This window comes from Sturnus vulgaris, chromosome 1 (genome assembly GCF_052056855.1).
Source record: "Sturnus vulgaris isolate bStuVul1 chromosome 1, bStuVul1.hap1, whole genome shotgun sequence".
NCBI classification, from domain to species: domain Eukaryota; kingdom Metazoa; phylum Chordata; class Aves; order Passeriformes; family Sturnidae; genus Sturnus; species Sturnus vulgaris.
Genome location: NC_142243.1, coordinates 120,297,672 through 120,322,139, shown reverse-complemented (window position 1 = coordinate 120,322,139; position 24,468 = coordinate 120,297,672). Strand labels below are relative to the sequence as shown.

At 40.1% G+C, this 24,468-nt stretch overlaps 1 long non-coding RNA gene across 1 annotated transcript; it reads right to left on the bottom strand.

Annotated features, from left to right (window-relative positions):
* Positions 1 to 15,199: 15,199 nt before the first annotated feature.
* LOC148225460 (uncharacterized) lies at positions 15,200 to 20,989 on the bottom strand. The gene is made up of 2 exons (XR_015804305.1): positions 20,746 to 20,989; positions 15,200 to 16,911 (listed from the first exon to the last, which is right to left on the bottom strand). It is a non-coding gene; the product is annotated as an uncharacterized LOC148225460 (long non-coding RNA).
* Positions 20,990 to 24,468: the final 3,479 nt, after the last annotated feature.

The window sequence follows — 24,468 nt, the reverse complement described above, 5'->3', positions numbered from 1 at the left end:
CTGGCTGTCCATGATGGGTCCTGGTGCAAGGCTCTACACTGATATTTTATGAGGGGAAATTGAGTAACTTGGGAAACATAACTGACCTGAAGTGGGAAGGAATTTTTCGTATTCTGCATTCAATCGGGAATTAAGCAAGAAAGGACAGAGGAAAAGGGTTTCTCACCACTGCAATGGTGTTTCCTAAGTCCACCTCACCCTACAGCCCCTCTGGACTGTATGGCACCTATAAAGCTCCCCATCACATCCAAGAGGCACCATGAAGGCTGAACTCATTCCAGCACACTGGACAGCCACTGCAGTCAGCAGATCTGTGCATGCACAATGCTGCAGTCCTAATGATAAACCCACCCCACAAAGTTTGGCCCCAGCAGAAAGCAATAGCCTCAAAGGCTGTCCATTGTGGCCCTAGCCATTGTCCTGCTGCAGTGGCACAGGAGGATCGTGCATATCCACCCACTTCTGCCCTGGGTGGCCATCTGCTTTGAGTGACTGAAGAATTCCACTGGGGAATCTTGCAAAGCTCTAGGCAGTGACATGAGAAGCCACTGGCCATTCACTGAAGAGCCTTGGAGCTGCTATAATGACTTCACCTGCCCCCAATATCCACACACGCCCTCCTGCAGTCTTTTCTTGAAGCATTATGAGTCAGCAATGCCTTCCTGACCCAGCTGAGATGAAGCAGAGCAAGCGACCTTGGATATGCTGATAGCAGCAGGAAGAAAAATCATCCACGTCATAGCTCAAGGGCATCCAGATCCTGTGTGTGACTCAACGCAGAAATCAGACAGACTTAAAATGATATCTTTCTTAAAGTGCATTTGGGAACTTTGTCCCCTTCTTGAACCTTTTGACTGCTTTTTGTACTTTCTTTTAAGGGTTGGTTCTTCCTACACCTACTGAATCATCCTTATATTTTCACACTGAGTGATTCTGATACAGTTGTATTCTACACTGCTCGTGCTCCAGCTTCATTTTTCTCCACCTAGCAAAAGATGCTGTGATTTTATTCACACTTTCTGACCTTGGGTATATTCATCAGACATCTGTTCAAAAACATTTTGCAAGAACCTAAAGCATGACACTTTTCTTGTACTGAGCAGTCCTTGGTGGTGTTTGAAGAGCAGCATCTCTAATGCCACTAAAGGACAGGCATCTAGCTTCCTTTTTCAGATCTGAAGTCTGAAAAATTCCTCTCAGTTGCCTAGCACCTTCCTGCCAAAGATATTTACTGCTGCTAGACAAAGAGAACTACCTAATTTAGAAGGTGACAAACAGATCCAACAAGAGGCCTGAATGCTGTGGTGAGTAGAACTGCTGTGCCAAATGCTTAGGTGCTCCTCTCAGGTGCAGAATGTACAGAGCTGAGTTAATTACATACCCAGAAATATTGGAAAATGAGTGTGGGAGGATTCAGTGCTAAATCATCTAACTTATACCCAAGCCAGAGCATTTACAAGGTAATTGTAATGCTTGCAGAGAGAGGCTAATAGGAATTCTCAGATCTGCTCCTACAGATGACAAAGGAAGAGCCAGAGCTGATGAAAGATCTTTTGCCCAAGTAGTTTAGAGGATAATGGGCTAGCCAGATACTGGGATACCATGGGTCAAAGGACGTTTATTTTTAACTCCCTCTTTTACCTCCAGATATCTGATACCTCTTTTCTTCTAAGCAGAAGGTCTCATCACCAGACTATATAAAACATTTGTGAATGTGTCTGTCTTTCTGTTGAAGTACTATACATAAAGTACAGCATAAATAAATAAATAGCCTTTGTGCTGGAACTGGATCCAGAGGAAATATTCCACAGTCTAGAGGTTAGAGCACTCAGCTGGGAAGGAGAAGTTCTAGATGTGCAGCCCTGCTCCAGTGAATATTAACACATTGTATACAAATATACACCGCTGTTGCCAAGAAGAAAGGAGAGAGAGTCACTTTCTGGGCAGACTACACCCTGCCAATTTGACTGAGCACCTATGGGAATTGGGGAGGGAGTGATTGGACATGATCAAGTTCAAGTCTCCTCAGACGTAGGTAGGATTTAGGCACTCTAACTTTTTCACACTAAGTAACAAAAGCCTTACCAACTGCTGAGAGAGATGGATTTTACTGCTCTTATGCATTGTTTACTTACCTTGTAACTATCTAAGGTCAGTCACTGTGCCAAAAGCTTCCTGTGCTTTTTCCAGAGTTCAGCGTTGTGCAGAAACATTTTCCCCTTAGATTCTGTCATACTCCAGTACTGAGGAAACTAATCAGTTCCCAGAATGCTTTCTGTGACACATAAACTATTGTCTATTGACAACCAGTGGTTCATTAGCACTTGTAAAAACAACATTAATAACAAAAATATTATTAAAAATAATAGCAATTTAACATAGTCCATTCAAATTTTCATCCAGAGAAATGAGTCACATAATCCAAAACAAATCTTTACTAGTGGACATGGTGAATTTCAGAGAGATTTGTAAATAAGCATACCAAAAATAATTCATTGTGACTCATTAGCAATCACACGGAAATTTCAGGAATTTCTACTCATGACATGCAAAACAACCAGTGGATAAACCAGCAGAATGGGTGCAGACCTCTAACCAGATTAAAGTGATTAAAAGCAGGAAAAGGAAGAATTTGCAATGACTGTTTTAATCACTGGGCAAGGTGTCCCCTTGATAAAACCATTATTGTTCTTAAAATGTGCATCCTCTTCTTCCTGGGATTGCTGTAGCAAACAAGGTAGCAAGATCAGCCTTGTTCTTCCTGGGAAAAGCTAAAAGGAAAAGGCCATGTGTGTATTGAACTGAAGGCAATAAAGGAGCTGTGAGTGAAGGTAGCTTTTTTAAGTGCTCTTTTTGGGCAGATGTAACCCTGTCTGGGGAAAACTTCTTTGTGTATGAGTGGAAGTAAGAGGCTGAAAGAGCAGTCGTCCTCTTCCTGGGAATATGTCCAGGGCAAATATTATCATTTCAGTTAAAGCAAAACCAGCACCTGCTGTAGCACAATAAAACATTAATATTTCCATTGTATAACTGCTGTTTGACAGATCACATTCTAATGTGTCCTGACTGAGTCTGTCCAGGCAGCAGCTCAGCTGCATATGCCAGGGCAGCAAAGCTGAAGCAGACAGGAGATTTATCAGCTTAGCTGTATTTGGAGTTGTTGGAAGTCATTAGTCATCTCCAAAGGATAAGAGCAAAAGTGAGATCCTGCACCTAGCACATCAGTGGAATGAGACAGCAAATCCTCCCTGACTCCACAAGGGCAGTTTATAGGGGTTTTCCTTGTCAAACAGACAGAACTGACCACCACATCAGAGAAGGAGTCTCATGACTGAGAATAGTTATTCAGCAAGAAGAAAGCCTGGTTTCCTACTGCACGTATTGAAATACAGGTGATATAGTCACACGAGGGATGCATTCCTAACACCCAGAGAGCTGACATCATGGGGGTGATGCTTTCAAAACACATTTTTTCATAGCAGTGTTTGGAAGCAAAAACATGGTGAAAAAACACATCCAGTAATGACAAGATGATCCCCTACAGAAGCCCTGTAACCCTTCTTGAGGAATTAGAGAAGGGCATCTGAGGGAAAATCCCTGAGTCTTTGCAATACACTAGATACAAAAGCATAAAGCACACAGGAGAACAAAAAATGGGCATACACTGGTGGTCAGCCAGTGCAGGGGACTCAGTGTTTGTGAATACAAAAGAGTTACTCATGTACCATGAAGTGACTTACACTTTCCCATGTTTTCTACCTATGATGAACACCCATCTCCTGGAGTTAGCCCTAGTTTCTGAAGATATGGGAAGCTGTACAGTTGCATAATCTTGTTCCAATACATTTGGCCTTAATTTCCGTTAACTTCAGGGCAAACAGCAATACAAAAATTCCAGATTTGAAAAGTGCAGCACAAGATGAGTAAAGAGTATCTGTAACATTTTATAAACTCAAGGATTAAGATACCAGATTGGAAGGCCTCTTTCCTACCAACCTTTGTAATTCACACGAATTTTTCCACACATACCTGGATACTGCAGTTTCCCTTTTTTGATCTTTTGTAGTAAGAATTTGTAAACACTAAGAGTTTGTGCCTTTAAAGACCAAGGCTTGCCGTGGTAACTATGTGCAACAGCTTAAAGATTTTCAGAGGGATATATCCTGGACTAGGACTGGGACAGATGTCCCTTCACTACTTCCATTTAAGTAGCTGTCTATTTGATAAATCAGTTTTCCTGAATGCTGAACATGGCCTGTTACATTAATCTTCAGACATACTGGGGTTTTTCCTCTTTTAATTGTCATATGCTGCCATATTTGCTGGTAGTGTCTCAATGCCTTTTTTGTCTCATATTGAATAACCTAGAGTTATCTCCTGCTTGCCATTTCTTCCTCCTTGGATTTTGTGATTTTGAAAGCAGTATTTCAAAAACTGTTCAGGATATAAAAATAATTTTAGCAATTGCTTTTCTCCTTTTTCTGCTACAATGGAGGATGCTCATTCTTTTTTTAAAATGACATCAGAAGCCTAGTCTTGCTTTGTCTCAAATATGGTCTCTGGACACATACTGAGCCCTGATAACAAGGCATGGTCCTGGATGACTTGTGTATCTGAAGAGTTTGCTGATTTGGAGGTTGCTGTTATTTTCCTTACTGTCTTTCTTCACGGATGGCAAGCCTTGCATCTCGTCTTGCTAGGGCCCACAGAGTTGGCTGCTGGTGCTGTTCTCCTCATGGACTGTCAGCCAGGGGACAGCTTGATAACTACCTTGTGTTTCAGCCTCATGGAGAGCTCAGACTCTCGGGGACAAGAGGTTAATTGGAACAGATGTTATTTCAGAAATTGCATGATGCGCAGAAATCACATCTTTTCCTCCCTAAGCCTTTTCAGTGGTTTTGGACTGCATGATCTCTCTTGTTTCTCTCACACTGAGCTGCTTTTCATCTTTTGAATCACCCCAAACAATGGCAGTCTTTACAAATACAACAAGACCTCCTCTTTATATCAGGCATTCTTCCCTCCAGGGATGCAAGCAATCTAAGCTGAAGCAAGACGTAATTAAGGCCATTTTTAAAAGCTGTGTGTTTCCCCTTTTATAGCTATAGCAAAGGTTGTGTCTAATTTATACTTTGGTGGTGTGTTTGTGCTCTCTGCTGGTTTTGACCTCTTCCTTTGAAATATGCTTGTGTAGTTTCAAAGAGGTTTCAGATTTACTTTAAGTTTCCCCAAAAGGATTGATGTAAAAAGTTTTTGACTTTAGACCATTCTGCTTCTCTCCGAGTGGGAAACAAATAGAGACTTCCTCATATCTTTGAATATTTGCTCTTTGCTGATTTGAAAGAATGCAGCAGAAACACCTCTGAGATTACATGCACAATTATGTCCCAGTACTACTTCTGTTAGTGGGAATGAGAAAAAAAAAATGTTAAGGGATTCCCCTCCTCCCAGTGAATCAGGTCCCTGAGCTCATTATTATGAACAGCAGATAGAGAGGTAAGAGATGGAAACTAAATCTGAAATCATAAACTCATTAACAGACGTGTATGGCCATCTCCCACATGGCCATGAATGTGGGCCATCAGGTATTTCTGAATAACTGTTGAGGTCTGAAGTGTGCCACAGGGAAAACAAACATTTCTTCACTGAATAATCCTTCTCAGCAGCTTCATGGTAAGGCTGAAGTTATGCAAAGTAGTAGGTGTAAGCAAAGGAATAGAGCTGAGGAATATCAGTGGCCTGTTCCTTGTAGGAAAAGGCTCAGCTCTTGGCCAAACCATCCATTACTGGCAGTAAAGTGCTATTACTGCAGAGCATGATTTGTGTGACCTCTTCTTTGCCTGTGGGCATTAACTGATCTTTGGGTTTAAATGCTGCTGGGAAGTCAAGCCAAGGTACAACCTGGATAAAACCATAAGAACTTCCTCTGTTGTTTGTCACAAACTTTTAGCCAATATGAGAATGTACCTTGTCATCACAACTCTTTCTGCTGTTCCACAGGTGCCTGTATCACATCGTGGCTTTTCTCCAGGCAGCTGCAAAAGTTACTGGGAGATCTTCTTGACCCTCTGATAGGGATGGGGTGGGGGTAATCTGTAAATGTTTAAGATAAGTCATCTCATTGGGACAGAGATAGCAAGTGGCAGGTTTTAGTACTATTGCCTTAATACAAACCTTGAATTACTCAGCTGATTGCAGTAAGAATAGGAACTAGAACTTCTCAAAGCCCCTTCATCTTGTAATCTGACCTTCATGCTTTCTTGCAAACCTGCTGGACTTGGGCAATTCCTCAGTTTTCTTGGAAACCTTGAGACTTTTTCCAAGGATCATTTGCAGTCATCATTCGAGTAAGTTTCCAGTCATATGCCTAGAAATAGAATCTAGACCTTAATAATAATGTGTCCTTCAATAAAAATGCTCACACACTGAAATGGAAGAAAATGGTACACAATACCTTGCTACTAATAACAGTGGGTAGATGTTTCTCTTAGGGTTATTCCTAACCTGTGAGACAATGCTATTGATAAGTGACCTACATGTCCTCCCAAGACTAGAGTGAGACAAATATCATCATTATGATAGGATAGTTTCCATTACACTTTATAACTCTGGGTTTCAGAAAGACTAACTGAGATCTACCAACAGGCAGCATGGAGGTGAGAAAGAGCTGAAGCCTCTTCTGATGATATAAACCCAACCAAAAGCCATAAAGTAGGATTACCAAAAAATAATTTAATCTCATACTGTCACATATTGTCTCTCTCTTTCTTGACACTGGTCTCAGTTAGCAGTGAAAGTGATTTTCCTTTTAGTTTTGATGTTCTAAGAAAATTTATGATAGCAATCCTAAATTCCCCTAGTAGGGCTCATTCATAGATTCTTAATAATGTGCAGCATTCCTTATTTCTGCTCAACAAGGTGAAGTAATCTGTGGTGGCAAGACAGAAAAGGAAAAGAAAAAAAATATATGCTTGTGGAAAAATCCTCAAATGTGGAAGAATGTGCCCAAGCACACATATCTTCAATATATATATATTTATTATATAGGCAAGACATCAAAATCCAGCCTGATATAAAATCCAACAGTGAAAGGCAGATACATTCTTGTCAAAACTAGCAATGTCCAAGTTCTGCTGTTATATTGCCAATAAAAAAAATCAGCTTATAATTGGCAAGGTCAGTGATATTCTTGGATATATAGGGGAAAGGAAAGAAAGAAGTTATTTGTCACAAATTCTTGTCCACATTCATTGGAAATCTCTTGGAAGATAAGTAAATTATAAACACTATCAAGACATCTGATGCAGCACTGAGCCTGAGAGCTGTTACTGAAAGTAGTTTGCTGTGCTGCAGGCATCAATACAACAATATTATGGCTTTAACTTCTTCAAAAGTTTTATTGTGTAAAATGTCAGATGAGGAAGAAGCTTCCTGTAGTTATTTAAAGGGAAACCCTAGAGGGATTTTAAATGCAGTCAAATAGAATAAATGTACTACAAAATTTTGGAGTTAAAAGCAACCGTGTCATTAACGATATATTTCAGGATTGCTTTTTACAGATGTGGTCAACACTCACAGTAACAATGTTTTTAAACACTCTGCTTCTGCTTGAGAGTTGTATTTGTGGGTATGATAACACTGCAAAATCATTGCATTAGTGGACAGAAAGAAAAGCCAATTCCATGGCGTGCAGATGCTGAAGCACTTGTGCTGACAAGTGTTCTTGCAAGTGACCACTCTTGGTGTGTCTTGACAAGCCTCATGCCACAGGAGATTGGTACTGTGCACAGCCCAGGACTTGACTGACACAAGAACTTGGACTCCAGAGAATGATGGCTAAGTGCAATGGAAGGCTAAAGCACTTGAAGAGTTAATGTTGCACACTGCCTAAAAGGGACTACTGGTGGTCACTGGGGATGGATTGGGCTCAACAGCCAAACTTCACTCTGGGCATGGAAAGATTGTTATGCCAGACCTTGTGCCCCTTGAAATTTTCTGTGGATTAAGGAATTCTGAAAGGAAGCTGGCTCAAAAATACTGGAAAACCCACAGTATTGTAATTGCACAGCTGAGCACAGCACAGTAACACTGATGCCTCCTGCTCATAGAATACCTGTCAGGTTAACTGCAAAGATCTGGTTGTTCATGTGAAGTCTGGAAGATATGTCAGAAAATAATTCTAGTTCACATGGTGCAACAATGAAAAGAAAACTTTACATACAGAAAACAGTCCTTTCAGAATATCTCACAACCAGAAACGGCATTTGAAATCACTTTTGAAAGCTCTTGCTATATATCATGGGGAAGATTCACAATTGAAACAACATCTCATGTATCGTGGGGGGCAGAAAGGGAAAGGTGAATATCGAGTATGTACATGAATCATACTGAGCACACTGAGTGCATGGGATGAATTAAAATTTGCTGGCCATTTTAGAGTTTCAAGAGTTTTTGAGACGTTTAATATGGCCGCATAAAATAATAATGAAAAAAAAAATTGAATTTTTGAAGATTATGTGATTATGCTCCTGTAGGCAATGAGTTGTTGCTGTTGTTGTCATTGTTGTTATTGATTATTGATTATCATATTTATGTTCAATTTTAATTTTTTTTTAATATTCCAGTTATTACAAAGAAAGCCTTGGTGAGCTCTGGGAACCTGTCTTTCTCAAAGGAATAAAAATATAGCAGCGTCCTTATTCCACAAACCAGAGCTTAGGACTTCATTCACCTGCACCATCAGCCTACCCTGTAGAATGCCATGTGGTCATAAGGGCTTTCTAAAGAGATAAACCAATGGGAGGGAGGGAAGGAAGGAAGGAAGGAAGGAAGGAAGGAAGGAAGGAAGGAAGGAAGGAAGGAAGGAAGGAAGGAAGGAAGGAAGGAAGGAAGGAAGGAAGGAAGGAAGGAAGGAAGGAAGGAAGGAAGGAAGGAAGGAAGGAAGGAAGGAAGGAAGGAAGGAAGGAAGGAAGGAAGGAAGGAAGGAAGGAAGGACTGAAAAAACCTGGAAAAACCGTTCTTGTGTTCTGGGCAACAAGACTTCATCCTGTGCCCTATCCCCATGGCAAGATTGCATAGTAGAATTGGAAAATTCCATCATCAGTTACTTCTGGCAGAGATAACCAAGAATGTGTAACAGCTGTTTAGATTGAGAGATTTGTAACTAAACAATTATATGCGTTTTATTCATATGCTATTCCAGCTAAAGATTTGAAATATTAATATTTCTCCCAGTCCAAGTTGCACACTGCCAGGCTGTGTTCTCATGATGCTAAGTGATGTGAAAGATTTACCTTTCCTCAATATTAAAAAAATCATGAGGTAGCATTTCTTTAGTGTAATGTGTGCTGGCATCTCTCTGTGCTAATATGATTTATTATACCCACTCTGCATTTTGCAGAATGATACATGTGGGCAAGTATCTTTAATGAAAAGTGATGCCTGGAAAAACGTTTCCCCAGAATAAAGAGCTTGAAAAGCAACTGCTGACTACTCCACATCTACAGTGATGCATGTGTTCCTCCAACACCCAGCGAAGCATGGAGTTACATTTTCCTGATGTAAATTGAACTAAGATTTAGTGTTTTTCAAAGATTCAGTGATATTTTATAACCATTTCTTACATATGGAATGAGAAACCTGAAGACAGAGTTGCTGGTTATCAGACCATCAATGATGCATCCATTTGTTTATACACGTTTAGGCGAGAGAGATCGAAGAGCATTGTCATCACACAAGATATTTGGGAATGCCAAGTTTTATTGCTAGTTCCTGCAATACCTTTCTTAAAGGCTTTGAAGAGGCACATTTTGTTCCTCAGTACATGAGAGCAGTTTTTTGTACAGGAATGGGAGATATTAATTTTTTTTTTTAATATTTTAGATTTTTAAAAATAATGCAATCTACCTAATTTGTACTGAACTTCAGTGCAAAATTACCATCTGATGGAGGGATTGGACTCTTGAGAATCCATCTCAATCCTGCACTTCATCTGCAGAACCCATGGTCCCAGCCCACCCATATCTTACTGCTGAATTTCCCAATAATATATGAAACCAGCTTCCCTCAGTGTAAAGTGAAATATACCCTGGTATTTGCCTGTGTAAACCACAGCTGAAACAAATGTCTGCTTTGCATTCGGATTGTCAGGGTGTAAGAGGTGAACAGTGCACCCCATAGACTGACAGACCCCAGCTACAGCTATTAAGCCAAGTGGTGAAACTCATGCATAAAAACTCCTGCAGACCCATAAGAAGTTTGTCCCTTTTTAGAGAAATATATATTTTGACTGTATGCTGATTTTCTCTTCCAAGTGTAGGAAATCCCTCTGCTGAAGTCTCTTTTGTTCAATGTAGTATATGTGCTCAATAAACATGCATTTAAACAAATAAAATGAAGGATGAGAGAAAAATACTTTTTTTACCCCAATACAATATTCCTTCCATTTACAATATATTTCCCCATCTGATTTTGTCCAGGACCATGATGATCCACCTAACAGCATTCATTTCAGCTCTGAAGCCCTATTGCTGACACAATCAAGGTCTTCCCGGCTTTGAACATCAGCTTCTATATGCTCTTGCTTTTCTCTAAGATGGATTAAGTTGAATTTCTTCAACATAAAATTTAAGCCTGAAAATCTTTTATTTTTACTGAAATTATGTGATAAAACTAAGACCAAACTCCCTTAATTGACAACATTTTATTAAGCAATGCTTACAATTTAATAAGATATAATTGTCTTGAACCTCATGCACATTTTTACCTTAAAAGTATTTCCAAGACTATCTGACACCCAATTACAGTAATCTGTAATCTGTAATTTACTGGTGTGAAGGAACAGTCTTATGCTTTATTTTCAAAGATCATGCTGATAATCCTCCTACAATGCAAAAACCAAACATTAGGTAAGTAAAAGTCTGGTTCTTTTTCCTCTACAAACATAAACATGGGACAAAATTTCTTTGCTGAATTTAAGTAACAGATTTTATTTTCTTTCTCTAGAAAGGTTCCCAGCCTCAATATCATTTATCACTGTATCATTGTACTCAACATATGGAGAAAACATTAGGGTTATTTAGAATAGAATGTATGTTTAGTGCTTGTGCAAGGTTGTTACAGCAGCTTGTTTTTCTATGTAGGGCTATCAGCTGCACATTCCATTGCATTTACTTTACAGTACCACAAACTAGATTTTCCTTTCCTCTGGTGTTTTCCTGGTTTCCAATCAGAATTCCCACACTAAAGGTAATGTACCAGGTTTATCCTGATCATTAAGTGAATATATAGAGGGTGATTTCTGCTGTAGGGGGACTTTATTCATCTTATGGGAAAGGTAATGCATATAATATTAATATATGAATGCAATGCAGTATCTAAAGATATATATCCCCAGGAGGCAATTTATCTGAAGGGCTGTTTTTCTGGTGTTCATTCATTTGTGTGAAGATGGTATTCCCAGACTGAAAATGAAGCAAATGAAGGGACTTCCCTGGTGCAAAGTGATGGATGATGATTTTGTTGCTACTGTCAAGAGATGCATTAGACTAGGTTTCTCATTCTGAAAATGCTAGATGAAAAGGGATTAATTTCATGACCATTTGGGAGACTGAATTTCCATTCTTAATTATAAAATAATGCCCTATTATAATTTTCTCAGAGGTACCTGGATGATTGAAGCTGAGTTACTTGACTCAGGGACACAAAGAAATTCCAGAAGGCCCAAAGGTAAAACTTGAGGCGCATGATTTACATAGCAGCATGTACCATACTATGAAAATCCAAGCTCCTTTCACAACAGGAACCCAAGGAGACTGTCTTTCTGGCCCTCACCCTCCCTGCCTGTTCTGGTAAGAACGGATTTTTGAAAAAAAAGCTGCATGTTGGGAATTTAAAAGTGAGTGCCGTGATCCAAAAATATAATTCACATTAGAATCTATGGAATAAAACTTTTCTTGATGTTTGACCCTGTATTTTTCCAAGACTGACACATGTTTTAGTATGAATACTTTTACATACAGCATCACTAATTTTTTCTACCCAAGACAACCAGTTTGTTTTGTTAATTTGTTAACCTTTTGTTCAGAAAAGAGCAGGCTGAACTTCTCTGAAATCAGAAAAGGCATCAGTGGTGGGATTTATTCACCAATTGCAGTATCACTTTAGAGACACTAAAGACCTATGGTCTCCATTTGCAGCCCTAGCAGGTTACAGATCAATGAGTCCAATGCCCTCCCAGCCAGGACTGTGAAGATTTAAAATTACATGAGAACACCCATCTGAACACAACTGAGTCTGGCTCTCACAGAGATGGGTTTGAGCCAGGGGGTGTGTTTAAGGGGAGAAAGTTCAGCTTTTTGGCATTGTCATTTCATGTCACTGCATTGGCATCATCAAAAGCACACTCAGCCTGTGTGACATTCCCTGGTGAGAAACGCTGGTGAGATCTAAGGCTGTGCCTCATAAATATGTCCTGACTGACAGCTATTTTGTGGGTTTGAGGTCTGAGGGTTTTTTGTTGGCATTAGTTTGTGTAACAAGAGTGCCTGAGTGGTAAGTGACAGTTGTGTTGATTTTAGCAGGAGTAAATGATAATGACTTATCATACTGAGTTTCTGTCTAGTGCAATATGATGTGATGCAAGGATTACCCAATATAAATGGATGCTCAGTTCTGAATTTACATGAAACAAATGGATTTGGCTACACTTGCCTGAGAGCCAGTGATGGATGAGGTCAGGTTTCACTAATGTTCCCTGATGCATGGTGCTACATTTCTTTAATATAAACTAATCCATGTCAAGAAGTATCCTTGATTCTATTTGATATATGAGATTGGGTTTTTCCTTTCGGACATAATGGGAATACACAGACACCTTTTTTAGTTGTGTAGTCACAAGTGATGCTTGTTTCTCTGTGCTCAGAGCTACTCATTCTTATGCCTGTCTATGTATTAAGGAGTTGCAAGGGTCTTGAATTGCAATAAAACCCAGCTACATAACATTAATAGTTATCAGAAAAATACGAGGTTGCCCCACAATTTATATCAGTAATAGCAGTTCACAGGCAACGTTTTCTGTCAAATATGCCAGTCCCATGCAGGCTTAAAAAAATAGAGGGCAAAATTATTTTATTAAACATTTTGCTGCACATTAGTTGTTTTTTTGGATATCCAATAATGTCATACTTCTTAGGGTAGGAGAGAGAGCTACCATTACATAACAGCTCTTCTCTTTAGCCCTTGATCTTATTCATCATCTCTGTCATTTGGGAAGTTTTACATTATTAAACAAACACTTATTCTGTTTATGTCACAGGGAAAAAACACTGCACATCACTGATTTCAGACAAAAAGAAAGCTAATGGTGATGAGCTTTTTCCTGTCTCAAACTTAAATGGCTTCTTCAAAACAGTTATCTTTGTTCAACTCCTATCAGGAAATTGAGGCCTTAAACATCAATTGCCATTAGAAAAATCCAGCTCCATGTGTTTCTTTCACACAGAAGGACAAGTGATGCATTTTACACACACAAGGACATTGTAACTCACTTTAAGCTGTTGTGACCTCCACTCTAATAATGGAATAATGGAATTTTTGTTGGAAAACTGAAGCAGAGTGGTAAATGTTCAGTAGTCCCAAACCACTTCTGTGCCTGGGTAATACCCAGGATCTTACTGTTGTTAGACTTTATTATGGATTTAGCCTACAGTAAAAGCTTTGGATAAATTTTTGTGGTTACAACTTCACCTCTGATGGTCTGTCCCAGCCCTCTGATTATGTAGCTGTGGAAGTCCTGCTCCCATAGGATTTCCACTCAAACTTCTCCATGGATGTTGAGGGCAGATTTTATAAGTATCTTTATGTTTCTGCTCCTAGATATTTTTCCACTGGGTGTTTTAGGTTAACCAACATTTACAACAATAGCAGATAGTCTTCCATTTCATGTTAGTCCAAATAAATACTCTGAGTTTAAATATGGTGCACAAAGTGGCACCCCATATCCATTTTGCAGCTATCTCAACCTTATAAGAAATTATATCTCTACAGTTGCTGGCAAATTCTGTTCCCTGGGGACTCAAGTGAGGAAGATGCCCATAGTGTGAGATAAAATGGATACCAGAGTTATCTAAGGTTGTGCCATATAAACACAAGTTCTGGAATAGCAAGCAATTTAGTCATGTAGCTATACCATGCCTAAATAGTACAGCTATGGGCTGGTTAATATCAAATGAGGTGGAAAACACAGTTAAAATAGCTCTACTGCTTCCAGGCCCGTGTCAGTACCTCTTTACAGTGCTGCATCAAGCCATGCTGGTTTGGCAGCAGGTACAAAGCTGCCCCAGGTGCCTTTACACAGAATTAATGCTGGATATATTTCTCTTTCCTGTCTTTACATGAGATGCTTGTGATGATACTAATCACTGTGAAGCTACTCAGCTCTATAGTTATGTCTACTGGGATGAAATACAATTTCACTTGGATGTTCTTACCAGCTCTTCAGAAAACCCCAGCCTCATACACTGTGTCTCATACTTTATTTTGGAGAAACATAAATCTAAGTTTCCATTGTAGTGCAAATATTGGATATTAGAGAAATCCAGCCTCTTTGGATCTGGAAAAGAATATACATCATTTTAAGCAAAGCACTCAATAAGTTGCAGTTCTATTCAGCCAGGAAATCACTGGCATGATATTACTGACACTACTTTAAGCTTTGCATCGCTATGGTTATTAATTATTTCATAACCCAATAACCACAAGTTCACATAACTCTGCTACAACTGAAGTTCTTTTACAAGCACTGCTCTACTTCAGAACGATGTGAAGCAAGTCCTGTCTATGTTTCTACATCTGACCTCCCCTTATAACAGGGAATTTTGGTATTTGCCATCATTTGGTCTGGAAGGAACCCAAGTTCCAGCATTATTCTCCAGAGAGACAGGTGTGATGTATAACCTTACATTAAGGAAATACAGTTTCATGCACTAGCTTTGAATCAAGTAATTCAGATATAAAATGATTCATGAAACTGAGCTTTCCTGGAAGAAACAGCTCCGTGAAGGAGGGTTTTACTGATTAAACCTGATGAACGATGCTCTGGCTCTTATGTCTACAATATTCTGTGAGAACCAGTGCTGTGAAAGAAAAAGGTGGAGCAGGATGAGTGTCTTAACAGGGTGACAAATGAGATTTCTTCCATTTTATATGAATTGTAGAGGAAATTTTATTGCTGTGAAAGAATTCAGGTCAAAGTTTTTTCTCATCTAAAGTGCTATGTCAAGCTTGAATTTGGAAAGCACATACGAGGTCAGAATAAAGAAAACACCAGTATTTGCTGCTGTTTTGTCCCAGAACGAAGGATGGATTGTGCCGTTCGCGCATTTGGCAAGAAATAGCTTCAATTCTTAGCGGGAAGGGCCGCGCCGCCGGCCCTGCAGCATCCCGGCAGCAGCAGCATCCTGGCAGCAGCAGCATCCCGGCAGCAGCAGCATCCCGGCAGCATCCTGGCGGCTGCTGCTCCATTCTCCCGGCTGTGCTGACCTCTGCTGGTCCTTTTTCCGAGGAGCGACGTTTCTCATTCCCTCTCATTTTCAAAAAGCCTCTCGCATTATATTAACGCAGCGATGTTTTTCTTTCACGGATCAGTCCAGGTTTTTCTAAAACGTTTGTTCCATCATGCGAAGAAGTGACGAACTCATTTTCTGTTGATGGGGTCCTCCGAGGTGCAGAAGCGCAGCTTCAAGTTCAGCTCTTCTCCGTTGCTCTGCTGCTCAGTCGTGGGCCAGAAGCAAAGTTCCTGCTCTCCTTTTCCCAAAAAGCCATCATCCCACGTGCTCTGTGACACGCCCAGTCAGAGAAACAGGGCTTGAGCTCTGTTGTGAGCCAGGCCCTCCCTTCTAACACTCACTTCCATTCCTATTCAAAGTACACTAACTTACCCTTATTTTTAATTTTGAGAGCTATGCTTGCTGTATTAACGATTTGGTCATCTGTGTCAACTGCTGTGTTATCACATCCTCTAGACTTTTCTGGTTATTCCAGCGTAACAATATAACTTTTGACAAGGGCATGTAATGATAGGACAAGGGGGAATGAATGGATTTAAACTGGAAGGTGGTTTAGATTGAGTCTTAGGAAGAAATTCTTAGCTTGGAGGGTGGTGAGACATTGGAACAGGTTGCACAGAGAAGCTGTGGCTGCCCCATCTCTGCAAGTGTTCAAGGCCAGGCTGGATGGTGCTTTGAGCAACTTGGTCTAGGGAAAGGGGTCTCTGCACATGTCAGGTCCCTTTAAGGTCCCTTCCAACCCAAACCATTCAATGGTTCTATGAAAACCCTTCCTATTCTTAATAGAGCAGCCTTATTCAATTGACTGGGCTTAATGTTTAAACTGGCCTTTCCATTCATGCAATAGTTCAGATGTTCAAATGCTCAAGATTTATTCCAGGCTAGTGGTTCTCCTTCGGCAAAATAAGACAAAACTCTGTGTAGATACATTCAGAATACCAGGCATTTTCCATGTTCCATCCTCAGTATGATTCATGCAATTGTTTTTCTCCAGATACACAAAGAACTGCCTTTCAATATCTGAAAAACAACTCCTGATGTTTCACTGTGAATTCTGGATGTGTAAGATTCGAGTGAAGCGTGATCAAGGACTGCAGATTAAACCTCAGAAGAATTTCTACACCTGTACTTGAACCCAGTTTTGAGTGTATGTTGTCTCAGGTCTCTCTTCTGAGTAAGGCACCTTGACTATTTCAGGAGTATGACTCTGTACTTTGCACACAGATTCTGTAGGTGCCTCCTGTGAAGCCAAACTCAATTCCTTCATTGGCTTGGGAAAGTGAAATCCTCATCTCCCTTCAGTATTCAGTGAGGAGCTGGATGCCAGATCTCTGCACCTTTGCTGCTATGGTTGTCCAGAGGTGCAAGAAGAATTGAGGATTCATGAAAAAAAAAAAAAAAAAAAAAAAAAAAGAGTATCTTCTAATCTAGTGGTTACCCATTAGACAATGCTTACTTTTTTAAAAATTAATTTAGTGCTTCAGGATTTGACCTCCAATTAACATAATTGTCCTTTGATGTTGCCTTTGAGTGTTCTGTTTTATTTTTGGATATTCTCTTTGGATATTCTCCTTTCTTCACAAGGAAACACGGATCATTATTAGCTTTCTCAAAAAAAAACCCAAAATACCGTAATTTTTTTCATTTTGGTCACTAATGATAGCATAAAAGTAGGATTGCAATCCAAACACTAATAATGGTCATAGAGCATTTGTAAATGATCTGTTCCCAACTTATAACCTTGTTTGTCTTTTGACTGTAAAATTGCTCTTTCATTTCAGTTTATCAGAAAGAATGATCTTTCTCCCCTTCCCTTGGTTTAAGTGGCCATCCCTTCACCCATTTGTCACCTGAGTAAGGAGAAGGCTGAAATAATTAATCAAAGGCTTGCAGAGCAATACTGAGCAAGGAAATGGTTGGTTAAACCTTGCTTTCAACATCGAATTGAGCCTTAGAAATTCCAAAATAGGGGTTATCTTTTTTACAAAAACAACCTTGAGACTGAAAAACAATTTTTTTCTTTCAATTGTCTTCTGGCATCTCCTTTAATCTGGACCAAACTGAAGAGCTGCAATAAAAGCCATGTCTGCAACCTCACTTTTGGGGCTTGCCTGTTTACACATGCTAAAACATGGGCTTCTGCTTTGTATTTGCAATTTAATGGAAGGGTAAGTTTAGGGCAATAAAGAAGAAAACTTCTAAAGTGTTAATTAATGGCTGTGTAAATAACATGTCCCTGTCACAGCTGTGTCCTAATGCTTCTTTATAATGGTTTAGTGTGTATAGTAGCAGGGTCCAGAACTGGAAGATGGTAGCAGGCCAGCTCCTTACTAGATTTCCATTTGGAGACTTTACTAGATCTTGAGAAATTTTAACTGCAAAGAGTAATTTAAAGTAATGAGGACATTGCTGTCAGAGACTGCTGGATAACTAAGGACAATATTGACACCTGGGAGGATGAGGAAGAGAAATGGGATGAATCCTCCTTGAGCCTAGGGTTAGAGGAGTGAAGTTTCAAGCAAGAGATAAGATGGGAAGCTTCTTCAAAAAATGGGACACAACTTTGATGCCTACGCTCAACTCAATGCTTGAGGACTAGAAACAAATACAAAATAAGACCAGAAAACAATTGAGAAAAATACTTTGAGCAGTTCTTCTCCAGAAGGGCATCCAAATGGATAATCCTCAATGCCTTCCAAAAATTTAATTGGACTTAAAAATCTCCTATATTATGCACTTGATCTCAAGGGTTTACGTTTAAAATGGAGACATTTTCTATTTTTTTTATAGTCTGAATGCAGGAAATTACTTCAGCTCATGCTGAAATGCAAAGTTATGCTATTAAAAGTTCATGCATCCGTTCTTCTACTAAAAAAAAAAAAAAATTGTCTACTCAATTTAATGGTATCTGATTTCAATTTTCTTTGGTATATTCATCAGGAGCTAAATACTCTGTGTACATGAATGTATTGACCCTAATCACAGAGGAATGTGATTAGAGACTGATAGAAATACCTCACTCTAAAGCTGTGTGTAAATATTATTTCTGCATTTTTGGATGGGTCAAGCTTATATTTAGCCAGTAATGTTCATCAACAATTCATGATACACAGTAAAAGCAAGAATGATCTTTACGCTCATTTGCTTTTTGAAATTAAAGAGGAAATTATTTTTCATGGCTCAGTAAAGGTAGTAATAATTACTGACAGGTTTATAACAATTCACAGAAAAGGTGTTTGCTGGTGGTTGATTTTCAAATGCAGAACCACAACCAAATGAAATAAAATTAATTTGGAAAGCATCTCGAGGAGTGGCTACCTACTGTTCTGCCTCAAGACCAGAACAAGCACTTGGCCATTTCTGACATATGTCCATCTTATTTGTTTGTATAAGACTTTCAGTGATGCACACTCCACAACCAGGAAACCTATTCTTGGGCTTCAGCAAAATAAGAATTTCCCTGAAATCTAACCTGAAGCTTCTTTACTATAAGACACTCTACTTCTCCCTAACTTTCCTTTGAGATGAAGAACAGATTTTTCTTTTCTTTCTTGCACAAATTTCTCATATTTTCAAAACTGCTATAATGTCTTGTCTTTTTCTTTCCCACTTCTCATCACCTTCTCTTCTTTAGGTTATCATTTTCACCTTGTCACCTTGTCTTCCATGTCTCGCAGACATCTGACCACTTTGTCACCCTTCTCTAAGATTTCTCCTTTTAGCCCAGATCTCCTTTGGAACGGGATACTTGAATCTGGACACAGAGCTCCAGCTGAGGTCTTAGTACAAATAAAAATCATAGGTCCTAGATCCAGCAGATTTCTCTTTAGTTTTCCATGTGTACTTGTCTTGTCTGGGATAACACACCAATATTGAATCACAGTCATCTCACAAACCTCCAGCACTTTTCTGGAGAAGTGATTCTTAACCAAGCAAGGTTAAGGTACCTAATCTTGGTCTATACACGTCTTTTAAATTACTTCAGTCTAAATGCAGTATTTTACACTTCTTTTTTCTATTGCTTTTATTGACCTTATCTCAGTCTACAGCCTCTCCATGAGTGGAAGAGGAGGGGCAGGCACTGATCTCGTCTCTGTGGTGCAGAGTGACAGGATACAAGGGAATGGCCTGAAGTTCTGTCAGGGGAGGTTTAGGTAGGGTATTAGAAAAAGGTTCTTCACCCATTGGGTGGCTGGGCACTGGAACAGGCTCCCCAGGTACATCACTGGCCTGTCAGAGCTCAAGAAGCATTTGGACAGTGCTTTCAGGCAGATGGTGTGACTCTTGGGGATGATGCTCTGCAGGGCCAGAAGCTGGACTCGATGGTCCTTGTGGGTCCCTTCCAACTGAGCTAATTCTGTGATTCCATTTTCACATCTTTTTTTCCCAACTATTACGTTTTCCAGTCATTTTCTTTCTTCCTTAAGTGCTTCTCATCATAATATTATCTGAAAGCTTAAAAAATATTACATTATTCCTTATGGATCACTCAACCTGTTAAGGAAAACATTTAATAATACCAAACCCTTGCAGAATTAAACTCTATATACCCCTGTATTTTGCCAGGGAATTGCTCATTAAACGAACTAAATTGTAAATACCGTGATTTCTGGGCAATGCTGTATCTGCTTTATATGACTTACATGTAATTTTTGTTTTCTTAAAATGATACAAGAATCAATGTCAAAAACTTTGCTAAAATCGCTGTATATGACTGTTCTCACTTATTTATAAGGTCTGTTGTCCTACAGTAAAGTAAACGAGATGGGTTTGATATGGTAACCTAATGACTAATGTGGGTTATTGTGGACTGTTCATTTTTTTTTATGTTCCAAGCATTAATAAATATTCTCTTTGTTCCAGTAAGAAAGTCAACCTAAGGTGAATGGATATCTTCTCATTTTTTAAAGCTGTGTGTTCTGGTGCTACAGCATCACAGCTGCATCTTCACAAACCCTCAAGGAGCTGTAGCTGAAATGTCCCAACTGTGAGTGGGTTCTGCAGATACTGCAGTACACAGCCCACAGACCTCTGGTTTGAAAACACCCAGCTCTCTACCCTGAGCAGCTCTCTAGTGCTGCTCAGTCATCTGTGTACAGCAACAGGGCAGAAATTATGTGTTGTGTATTTTCAAGATTCCATCGTATGATCTCAGTCATATAAAAGTTTCATGTATTACCTGTAACGTTGCAGATTCTCTTCCATCTGAAAAAACAATGAAAGATTCATCACATCAGGATGATCAGACCCATCAACACATGGAATTCTTGTAAGGATGATGCTGTCTAACACCTGCTTGTGGCACACCTTTCACCTGGAGCAGAGCACTGCAGGGGAGCTGCCAGCCAAGGTGTCTTAGCTCTGTGTGGAGCTGGTTTGCACCTACAGGACACAGCAGCTGGTGGGGGGCACACTGTGCTTCCTCCTGGTCCCACTCTGAGCAGAAGCTGAGGAGAAATGAGGGACTCAGCCACCTATGTACCCTCTGCACCAGCACTGGTGTGGGCTCCTCTTGGTGGGGTCACAGCTCCTGCCAGGAACCTGCTCCAGTGTGAGCTTCCCACAGGGCCTCCCACAGCTTCCTTCAAGCACATCCACCCACTCTGGCACGGGGTCCTACACAGGCTGCAGGCAGAAATCTGCTCCACCCTGGACCATGGGCTGCAGGGGCACATTCTGCCTCACTATGGTATTCACCATGGACTTCAGGGGAACATCTGCTCCAGTGCTTGGAGCACCTCCTCTTCCTCCTCCTCCACTGACCCTGGGGGTCTGCAGAGCTGTTTGACATTTTCTCACTCTTCTCTCTGGCTGCTGATGCACACTAATGTTTTTTCCCACCATTCTTAAACCGTTCCACCATTGCTTATGGGCTTGACCTAGACCAGTGATGTGTCCAACTTGGCATTAGGTCTGCCAGACATGAGAGAAGCCTCCAGAAGCTTCTCATGGAAGCCACCCCTGAAATACCTCTCCTTTCTCCAGCCTTGCCAAGCAAACCTAATACAAATGAAAGGGTTATAGCACATTTCCACATTTCTATTATTGACTATGTGTGCTAGGTGAAGATTTCCCAGATGCTGTCCTTAAGGACAATGGAGACATGGGCTATACTTTGAAAGTCTGAATGCTATATGGAAATATATGCCTTTATCAGTATGTCAATATTTTTGACAGTTTGATCATTAGAACTGGAGAAATCTGATCATGTATGCATTAATGCTTATGACCAAAACAAGTTTCAAGGAAGAATTACCAAATTTTTTGGTTATAAATTTATTTCTTCTCTAAAAAATCAGACTGTTGAGATATGTTAGTGATACAGTCTTTGTCTAGAAATCAAAATTATTCATGTTTGACTAAACTTTAAATGCTAAGGGCTGAATACAGGTTTCCCACTCCCTTTGAGACCATATTGCCCTTAATAACTTTAAGAATCTAGACCTCAGCCTTTATCTGAGACAGTACAAGGAAATAGTATTAAAGTCCATGAATAATTTGGGATACACTAAAATTAATAACAAAAGCTTTTGGTGAGGGCAGAGCTGTAATCAGTGCCTAATAGTAAAACTAAAACAATATGAGAGAAGGGACAGATTATGGGTTTCATTTATCTGTGTGATGTTTTAATGATATCATGGCATTTTATTCAGCAGAGCTGGGATCTGACACTGAATGACAATACTGGTCACTTGGGTTACAGTAAGCCAACAGGAAGAAGTCATCCCATTATGAAGCAGTGCTTACTACTTCCAGTCTCTTTTTCATATCACCTAAAATCTGATCTTCCTTTCAAGCTTTCAATGGTTTATGTCTAGAAGCAATCATAAAGCAAACCTGAAAATAAAATAAATAAAAAAATTTAAAAAGAAAATTTTAAAAAGGCTTTACAATTTCAGCTAAGCAGGTTAAATGTTTTTGAGGATGGAGAAAGATTAAAAGCTGGTGGAATAGTTGCTGCCATACATGCAACTTCAGACCACAGGCAGAGACCAGGTTTTGGAGTGGCCCCTGCCTCACTGCTGCCTGCTCAGTCAGTTCAAAGTGCTAAGCTATTCATTTAGGTTCTTCCCATATGCTGGGGAGACACACAGGAATGTCCAGCAGCCCGTTCCTTTGAGTGCCCAGCTGCCACCTCAACCAGGAGCTCAGGTGGCAGGTATGAAATCCCAGACCCTCCATATCCCCTAGACTGTGGTTTCTTAGCTGCTGCACCCCAGGGTGAATGAGGAGCAAAGCTGGCTCAGCCCCCAGCCTTGTCCCTGCAGGTTCCAGCTGGGGCTGACCCCAGAGAATGGAGAACTTTCTCAGGAGGGGCTAGTAAACAAACCCAGGACCCATCTCCCTCCCACAAGGGCCATGGAGCCCAGCACAAACCAGTGCCCCTCCTTCCCCACACCACACGGGGGGAGATGGTGAGTTAATAAAAAACAGACCATTTGGCTCAGTGGCAATCCCAGTTTTTGCAAAGCAGTTGGCAGTGCTGCAACACGGCGAAGACTTCGTCACTGAACTCTGCATACTTGAGAGGTGGATTCATTCCTGCCCCCTGGGAATCTTAAGGAAGGTGACCTTAAATGCCTTAAATACCGGCTCAGCTCAGGCACCATCTGGAAACAATGAGCTGGTAGAAGCCAAGGTGCTGATGCACCGAATTAACACAGGTCCCAGGTGCTGATATGTTACTTCCTGCTCTCCCCTAGCCTTGCTGTGTCCCACACATGGATTTCATGGATTTGGGCAGCGGGGACACTGCAGTCTCGGGGGCTAAGGGCTGCTGTGCTGGCATGTTCAATGCAGCTGGGGCTGGGCGACAAGTAGTCAAGATTGTGAAAGGATGTTGTTTTCCTTTTCTGCTATAAATCAATAAATTTCTCCAGCATTTTTTAATTCGTAGGTCTTTTTCAGCATATATCTTACTCTCATCAGTTTTCTTAACTTTGCTTTCCTTAGACTACGTTTTCTTTTTAGTTGCCCTTTTGTTTCATTCAAATGTAAGATTTTTTCATTATTTTTGCTTTCCATTTGTTTATTTTATTCCATTTCATCTTTCCCCTATCTTTTCTCTGGTTTCATCTTAGTTTTCCCCTCCTCCTTTCCATCACCATATTTACATTTCTCTTTCAAGGCCCACTTTCTATAGCCCTCTTCACATAATCCCTGGATACACACTCCAACCCCCATATCAATCCTTTCTCTTTCTCTACTTATAACCTTTTGTCCCTTTACTGTTTTTTTCTCTTCCAATGCACATTTTCTCTCCCTTCTCATATCCAGATGTTTTTCCCTCTCTATCTCCAGCTGTGCGAATAAATGACTTTTTTGTCTGTTTCAAGGAAGTTAGGTCAATCCTGAATAAAAGTACTCATATTTTCAGGAAACCAAACCAATTCACATTATCATTTTAGGTGAGTGTTTCAAAAAGAAGAAACTGAAAAATTGTTAAGTTCAAACTTTGAGAAATTTATAATAAATCATAGCTGAAGTAAATTTGCAAATGTTGGAGTGACTGAAGAAAAAGCAAAAGCATTCAGGCTTCGATGGTGGAGGCAGGTGGAGGAGGGGAGGTGAGGGCAGGGCAAGTAATTTGCCATTTCCTTTTTGAAAGGACTAAAGGAAAGATTTCTACCCAAAATAACTCAGGTAGCTCTCTCGACACCTTCAAAGGGTTTTTGTTTTGATCAAAACAAATGTTTTGGGAGCCAAACAAATTCCTCTGATAAAATTATTCTGCCCCTAATTTCCATTTCTTTCTGTACCACTGTCCAGACTGGCTAAGTGCAAATAGCAGGGAGGCACAGTGCACTTTTTAGCTGATATTTGGATGTTACTTAAAAGAAAAAGAATTGATCTATTCCCAAGCAGGGAGCATCAGCTGTACTTTCGTGTTTCCCAGTCCTTA